An 8,873-nucleotide genomic window follows, 5' to 3' on the forward strand; every position below is an offset into this window, starting at 1 on the left:
ATCGAGCCCCAAGTTGGGCTCTGCACTGGGCATGGAGACTGCTTAAGATTATCTCCCTTTCCCTTTGTTCCTCCCATCTCTCTCCTTCTCTAAATATATATATATATATATATATATATATATATACATATATATATATATATATATATTGCAGAAGAGTTGTATACCAGCACCACCGCCCCAGCACCTCACATATATCTGTATGCATAGCAAGTTTCTGGGAATCCTTGTGGTAAAAACACTGTCTCACTCTGGTTATACAAAATTTACTTTATCATCCAAAGTGCTCTGGGGGGATTTAAGGCTGCTGTTCAAGGACCATATGTCATCTTGGAACACATTAATTTATCAGACTCAGGTTCCACAAGCATTTGTTGGTCACCTACCACATGCCAGGCCCTATGCTAATACCTTCATAGGAGGTCACTCACTGTGACCCAAAGTATCGCATCAGAGAATAACAGAGCTGGCCTTAGTGAATCCTGAAAGGAGGCTATGGATAGGTCATCTTTAACAGTGAAAAGAGTCCGAATTATCCTGACACCTGATGCTCTGGGTGGATTGGTGAGGAAAGGCAGGCATGGGTGGGATGACAATCAGATGTTCAGGATAATCACAGGAAAAGGAAGGCAGGCTCAGAAATGCAGAATTTAAAAGAGGAAGAGAAAACCACATGCAAAACTTAGCGCCTGAGGCTTCTGTGGTAATTAAGTAAATAGTTATCTAACATTTACAAAGAAATAAGTCCTGTATCTTGTTCCCAAAGTGCCCAAAAGATGGCCTATTTCAGGGATAAAAACAACAAGCAACTGGAATTGGCAGCTTCTCAGGTACTAAAAAAGTAGCATCCCAAATCCCTCCTCCCTGCTTCCACAACCTTCTTTTCTCTCTCTGTGCCTCCTCATAAGTGTAAATTGCCCACTACCACCCACTTTTGTCTTTCACTTGATAATAAATAGCAATTTAGGCTACTGAATGGAAGCCAGACTCTCTACTCTAACAGAGTGATTACTTTAGAGAGAGAAAGAGAGAGAGAAAATCACCTTTGCTGGACCCCTGAGTGTGAGAGGACAATGTAGCTAGACTGAAGGGTCCCAGAGGTAATGTGGCTCAGGATGTCCCTCCCCGGGGAATTCTCAGCAATGGCTGCCTCCTGGACCACTGCCTGTGCTCTAAGCCCTGATGACAAGGGGTCTACAGAACACAAGACTTAGTGCTCCCAGGCCCAAGATTGAGAAAAATTAGCCCGCACCCAGCAGAACAGACCAAAACAAACAAACAAACAAAAAATCAGGTTGTTATTAGGAGGTGAACAAGAAGGGAAATTTCTCTGTCCCCAGTATCCAGCAGAGTGTAAGATGCATAGTAGCTACCCAGTCAGCGTGTGTTAGATAAAAGAATGAATATGTGAATGGCTCCCACAGAGAATGAATAAATGAGTGGCCCCCACAGAGAAAATTTCTGAAGTTTTTAAAATCACAAGGCAACTTCTCTTAGAGGGGAAGGGGAGCATATGTACAGCTCTAGATCATTTTGGAACCTGGTGACTTAAGTAGACATGCCCCCAGCCTTCCTCTTTGTTATACTACCTGGATCTCATGTGCAAAAGGATTGTGAGGTCCCACTTAGGTGCAGCAAGACACAACGCCATGCCAGATTAATGATGTCTGCCCCAGGCATGGCAGTGCAAGTATCCTTTCTGCCCTGTCTCCATGGTCAGAACACACAAAACACTCTCTTGGACAGCCTTAGAAGACCCCACCTGTTCTCAAACACCATCTCCTATTTGTCCCACCCTCCTTGTACTAAGAGCTGAGTTTCTGAATGAATTGAAATTAAGAAGTACAATCAGTCTGCCTGTGTCCTAGAGCTTGTTTTTGATCTGCGCTAGAATGGGGTTGTAGGATATGACTCATGGAACTGAGGCGCTCCCCACCTGCCTGGACATGCTGTGCGAGGGCTAGCATCAAGGACTCTCAAAGCAAACTTTAAAAAGGCACAGCCTGGGAACAGTGACCACTGTCAGTCAGGAAGTAATACATGGAAATCCATGATCTCTCAGACCCCTCCACACTGAACACCCCAAGGTAAGCTGGACGGGACGTTTGCAAACGAAGTGGACATTTCCCCAAAGTGTTCCCCTCCATGGACTTCACCACAACACAAGAAGAAGGGCCTACTCTATTTGTTGGGTAACCTTCTAGGCAGCAAGTCACCTCACACTTGTTGACCAATCCCTTTGATGGGAAGGACCAGTTCAGAGAGGTTAACTGAGGGTGAGTCTGCTGACCCACATGTTGGGGTGTGTGTCTGTTTTTTTCCCCTCATCTGAATTTCATAACCGTACACTCCATCTACTCTGCTGGTATAATTAGAGCACTGATTATAGAGTCAGATGGCTGAACACGTTGTTTGCGTGTTCTTGGCCTCAGTAACAGAATGGATTCAGTCACTCTTACCAGTTTTCCCTTGCCATGGAGGAGCTGTTTCATAAAGAGCCTTGGGGGAAAGAAAGATATAAAAGATCTATTAGAATCAGAAGCATCTTATCCTGGGCTATTTTAGATGGCTTCCAGCCAATCTCTTTGTAGCTCAGTATCATTTCTGAGAATTGCAGTGTGGTTCAAATACTGTTATGTTTGAAGAATCACATGATTTCAGAGCTGGAAGGTATCTAGCCTTCCTCTCACCAACTATCTTGAAACTTAGAGGATTTTAAAGTAATTGATAAACCAGGCAATTGCTTGGCTCCATGAAGAAAGCTCACTGGAGCCCTGACACAAATAAAAAATAGTACCTTATGACGCACATTTGAAAGGCTACAATTGTCCTCAGAGTACAAGGAATATAGGTCATTAAATGGTGTACAGTAGACCACTCAAAACAAGGATAGATGCCTTTGCAAAAAGGTTTGGCAGTAACTGGAGGAAATGTTTCCTTTTAAGATGATATAAAGACATCTTTGCCAGCTCCACTATAAGAAGGAACTATTAAATAATACATTATAAAAATATGGATATACGACTTTGCATTCAGCCTAAAAGAAGGGAATTGAAAGCTGATTTGCTTATCCACTTTATCAATCAAAGGGACAATCAGAAAACAGGGTCTAATTGCCGGACAAGGTGCTTTGCATTTTCACTCCCAGGAATGAGCAATTAGATCCTGACAAATGATTTTTAAAGAAAAATAAATGTAAGAGAGATCTAGGAAATACTTTAACCTAGAGCCAGCCAATTTCAAAATAACATCAAGAAAGCTTCCAGCAGAATCAAGAATTTGAGAAAATACCACCATAAATTACACGTTTTTCCCATTCTGGAATACACACAAGACCAATCCGGTCTTCAGTAGGAGACAGGTTTTGTTGTTCCATGAGTACTCACCGCATTCAGGAAATCTGGCAGCCCAGCAGGAGAGTTGGCACCGAGCTTCCCGCCACTGCACCCCACCATCACGTGTGCCTGCCCTCACACTGCCCATGGTCCCCCTTCAGTGCCCGAGATCCCTCTACTCCCATTTTTGAAAGGGAAATCCAAGAGGCCCAGGTGCACACCAGCCACCTGTTGTGAGGAGCCTCTCTGAGAACTCTAAAACCGCCCGGGGTTTCAAGGCTTGTGTAAGTCTGTGATTCACTCCACGATGGGTCCATCAAGCACGCCTAAGAGAAATTACAGGTTTCTCCTGTCTGGAGTAAATCCATTAAAATGAGTCACTTGTTTGCATTTCAATTCCTCACCTTTATCTCAGACAATCACATGAGACCATGTTGCATCTACTGCAGTGTTGTGATTAGAACACTGGGAATATAATGCAAAGTGGTGCCATTGTGGATGATGGGTTTCAAGGGTTATCACGTTTTTGCCTGTGTCGACGTTGAGCTTGAGGCAAAGCTGGCTAGCAAGTGGTTCAGTAAATCATGATCTAATTCCTACCTTACACCAAAGACATTTTTGTTTTATTTTTTAAAAACTGGGCCAGGAGTTTTTATTGAGCCTTGGACACAGAAGGCACAGTCTCCACTTGCAGGAAACTTCAAGTGATCTGACTTCTGACAGGGTGGCCAGGGTGGGTTTCCTCTCTCACCAGCAAACCCCACACATCCCAATTCCAGTGTCTTCTATTTACGTACCCTCACAACCACAAAATAATGCAAATTGCCATTTAAATATTACCAGGGGAAATGTTGACAAGAAGGAGAAATAAGGGAAAGACATTTTTGTAACATCTTTTACAGTAAGGAAGATTAAGGAGGTCATGTTTGTGGAAACAGATCATTTCTACTGAGGTTACTAGTTAAGTACCAGGTTGTTTGGAAAGAGAAAAGCCAGTATCATCAAACCTTTGGTTGTGTAATCAAAAGCCTTTATTGGACATGTTCTATGTGCAAGATACCTTGCTCTGCACTCTGGGCATACAAAAGGAAGTAACATAGTGAGTAAATAAAGTGAGTTACCCTATCCCCAAAGGCTTACAGTCTTATCCAAGAAAGAAAATATATATATACCAAAAGACGAAAAGTAAACAAACAACAAAACACAATAAATACTACATATAAAGTGAGTGGCACAGATTATAAATATTATAGGAATCAGGTGGGGACAGTCAGTACTTCCAGGATGGACTCATGGGGAAGACGTCACAGAGAAGGCAACAAGTGAAGCAGAGCTCAGAGTGTGTCCCGACTAGAACCCCATAGTCTCTCCTAGGCAGAGGACTCTATATCTCAGCCATGGTAACACTGAACGAAAGAATTGTTCCAATGGTAAAAATGCAGCTTATTACCCCTGATGTTGAACAGACTGAATCAAATGCTTAACTCTTTTCTTTAGAAGTCAATGAAATAACTTCCATGAGAGTGTCAACCTCCAAACTTATGCAAAAGGCCATGGCTGTTTGTTCTCTTGTGTCTGTGTGCGTACGTGAATTGACAGGTACTTTGACAAAAATGGCTAACATTTTAATGGCCAAATATTATCCAAAGTATTTTACCTACACCACTACTCATTTAATCTTTACAATGACCCTATGAGATAGACTCTATTTTTCTAATTTATGGCTGAGGAAATCCAAATCTAAGGAATTTAAATAACTTTCCCAAGGATCATCATGCCTTAAGTGTCTAACCATGAATCTGGCCTTAGACACCGGTAGCACCAATTTCTCCTTGAGCCACCTGACCAAGTCATCTCCTTGGTGAGGTGAGAGTAGGACATTGAATAGGTCTCTACTCGGGGTCTTCCACAGTCAAGCTAACCATGCAGTTCACTGATATCTTTCAGGATGGGACAGTGTGGGTTGCGCGCTATAGGAAAGAAGGCACAGCTTTTTCAAGGGATTTCCAAAAACTTCTGGAGTTTCTCTATTAGCATCCAGGAGCCCTTTCTTGGTTAATAATAATCCCAAGGCAGAACGTCTTTACTGCCATCCCATCCTAAGAAGTACTCTACATCTGAGTAGAGTGTGCTTTCATGCTACATTGGACTGTTTAATGTTTAATGCACAATACAGATGAAAGCCCAGTCTCTCTCTTGTTGGTACCCAGAGTTCCCATCTATAAAATGAGGCCATTGGACCCAGTCTTTTCTACAGGTTTTCCTGATTTCTAATCCTGTAACTATTTAGCTTCATGAGATTCCATCCTCTTCAGTATATTGACTCTTGGTAAGTTGTGTTTCTTTGTACTGGGATCTCTACATTATGAAAACTGGGACTGTGCCTGCCCCACTCCCTTCCCTTGAAAAGACTACAGAAATAACTAGGGATATGTCAAATTAAAATCCCTTTCTGACTTCATTTGAGAAAAATATGACTGTTGTCTCAAGATTAGCAATGTCACTTGAAAGGTGACTTACTCTGCAGGTTGGTGTATTTTTCTACCTTCTGATTGACTTTTTTATTATATTTTTTGCTTTTGCAAACTTCCTTACTTAGAGAAAGTTTTTTACAGTAAAAAAGAGAGAGACCCTACTCATTCACCAAGTGTGTCTCACTTTTCCATTTGTAATGCAACATCATTAATACTGGCTTCTTGGTAGGATAATTAGAGGGATTCACAGCCCCCTTTTCCTTTATCCACCCATTTGTTTCTGATGCATCAGGCTGGGTACTTGCTTTATAAAGGAGCTTTTTCCCTTCCAAAGGGGCTTCTACCTATTGTACTGCTATCAGGTGGCTCTTTATTTGAGCATCAAATTTGTTTATATACAAGGTTAAGAAAATGAGCAGCTCTGTACTTGAAATATGATAGTCTCCCTTCCTCATCACTGGTTTCAGAAAAAACATATTGTCAGTGAGGGTTAATCTTATATCATCAGAGTAGACAGAATGCCTCAGAGGTTCTGTGTCTTGAGGAGCAAGTCCAGAGCTGAAAGCCTGCAGACTTCGGTTTCTAGCTCTGGCTCAAGCCTTGATTAGCTGTGGCCCATCACTCTAGGCTCCAGGCTCCTTAACCTACAGTGAGCATCTTTCTGGTTCAAAAGCTCTATGTTTTTGTCTTGGCTCACAGCCAAGTTACATCTAAGCCCCAGCCAGCTAACCATGTAATCCATTTAAATTTGTACAGGTGGACTATGCTGGCAGTTGGATTCCTTTTGTACAAGGAGCCAGCAATGACCTACTTAGAGTCAGTCCAACTGTTGGTGAGTATTCATGAGGGCCCCTCCCTTAGCAACCCACAAAATCCAGCCAGGTGACATCCCAGGCTACCTCTGCCAAGATGAACCATTCTCTCTTCCTGAGGATAAACATGACCCAACAGCATGGAACGGGAGGCTCCAACAAGACCAGGGTCCTGCTGCAGCCCATTTTGTCTTTCTGTTCCCTCAATGGTGCCCAGCATGGCATATAATCTATCTATGTGTTGACAGTTCTTGGGGGACAATGTTTAGCAGCACAGAATAGCTTAGACAGACGGGCCTTCCATTCTTCCTGTACTTCATGTACTCCTCCATCAGTAGCACAGCATGGGAGGCTTCCTTCATACTCCCTGGGGGCAAGAAGACAGGAATAAACACATTTTTTTCTGGGGCTCTGCTATTCCTCGAATGTATGGCCTTGTCAAGAACAGAAAACCACAACTTTAAAGAACAAGCAGCAAGACCCAAAAGCTTCACAACAGCTGCATTATGGGCTCACTCTTTCTGGAACAATGAGCCCCTTTGGGTAGAGTCCCCTTGGCAAATGGAGAATCTTTTAAGTCACTCTGCAATCCAGGGAACAGGCTAGTTTTATTTTTTTTTTAAGATTTTATTTATTTATTCATGAGAGACACAGAGAGAGAGAGGCAGAGGGAGAAGCAGGCTCCACACAAGGAGCCCGATGTGGGACTCGATCCCGGGACTCCAGGATCACACCTTGGGCCAAAGGCAGGCGCTAAACCGCTGGGCCACCCAGGGATCCCCTGGGCTGGTTTTCTATTGCCTACAAGTATCGAGTTACAAACCTTGTCTTTCTGTAGGTTGGACCACTTCCTTTCCATTTGGAAAAGACCCCTTTTGTTGTACAAGGCCCTGGGCTGCCACAGAAGGTCTCAGCCACAGCGGCTTACCGGAGCCCAGATTGGGGTGGGGAGGGAAGCTCTGTCTACTACATATCTGAGTATCTCTCTCTGCTTCCCTCTCCACTCTATCTCTGTCACTCTCTATGTGTCTCTGAGTGAGCCTCAGTCTCTATATACATCTCTGTTTCTTTGTGTGTTTTCTGGATCTCTGTCTGTAACCCTTGGCCTGTCTCTGCATCTCTCCAACTCACTGTGAATGTGGGTATCCTGTTGTGAGTGTCTCCATCTCCCTGTCTGATTTTCTCTCTATAGCTCTATAGAGACATGGACAAAAAGGATTGGAAGACTTTTCTGCACATGTCCACATATCTAGGTGGCTATCAAACCCAGAGTCACCACGCCCCTCAGTGTCTCTGTACTTCTGTCTCCCCCTGTGGCCCCTTTCCCTCTGTTCCTATGCCTCTGCCTCTTAGACGTTACCTCAAAAGTGAACTAACTTCTTCATTATCCCTGAAGCCTCTCACAGATAGTGTTTATGATAATTCCTTGATCTTCTCACGCTAGGGAAAGAGAGGGGCCCGAGTGGGGATAGGTGGAGATATTGTTGGTATCAGGTCTTTGGAATGGGGAGGTTGAGAGGGAAAGGATGCACAGCCATCTAGAGCTGGCACCTCTGCTCACTCCCCTGTTAAATACACTCAGGCTAGGGGCACCTGGGTGGCTCAGTTGTTGAGCATCCACCTTTGGCTCAGGTCATGATCCCGGGGTCCTGGGATCAAGTTCCACATCAGGGTCCCCATGGGGAGCCTGCTTCTCCCTCTGCCTGTATCTCTGCCTCTCTCTCTGTGTCTCTCATGAATGAATAAATAAAATCTTAAAAATAAATACATACATACATACATACACTCAGGCTAACTTTTATAATCCTTCTCAGATACACCTCATTGTTCTACAGCAACAACAAAAATTTCAGTTGTGCAACAATTAGAAGTGTGAACATCAACCATACCAAGAAGAGAATGGATCATATTAGAAGCCTTTCTATTAAGAAAGAAATCATTCCTTTTTTTTTTAAGATTTTATTTATTTATTCATGAGAGACACAGAGAGAGGCAGAGACACAGGCAGAGGGAGAAGCAGGCTCCCTATAGGAAGCCTGATGCGGGACTCTATCTCGGAACCCCAGGATCACTCCCTGAGCCAAAGGCAGACACTCAACCACTGAGCCACCCAGGCGTCCCGAAAGAAATCATTCTTAATTACCATGACTCACATTGTGATGTTTTAAAAAGAAGTATCATATATACAGCATGCATTTGAAAACCCCCTTCCTTCCCACTCACCTCCCAAGGTAGGGGTATAGCCAGGGTTG

General features: G+C 43.4%; 1 protein-coding gene across 1 annotated transcript in view; it reads right to left on the reverse strand.

The window, feature by feature from the left end:
• Nucleotides 1-3,409, reverse strand: part of ADGRF4 (adhesion G protein-coupled receptor F4) — a 37,600-nt gene extending 34,191 nt beyond the window's left edge. The window contains exons 1-2 of the mRNA XM_041774188.1: nt 3,387-3,409; nt 2,460-2,499 (exon numbers count right to left, since the gene is read on the reverse strand). The gene's annotated coding sequence lies outside the window, so the exon portion shown is untranslated. The remainder of the gene's footprint in view (nt 1-2,459; nt 2,500-3,386) is intronic.
• Between the last annotated feature and the right edge of the window lie 5,464 nt (nt 3,410-8,873).

Source organism: Vulpes lagopus, chromosome 1 (assembly GCF_018345385.1).
Source record: "Vulpes lagopus strain Blue_001 chromosome 1, ASM1834538v1, whole genome shotgun sequence".
Classification (NCBI taxonomy): domain Eukaryota; kingdom Metazoa; phylum Chordata; class Mammalia; order Carnivora; family Canidae; genus Vulpes; species Vulpes lagopus.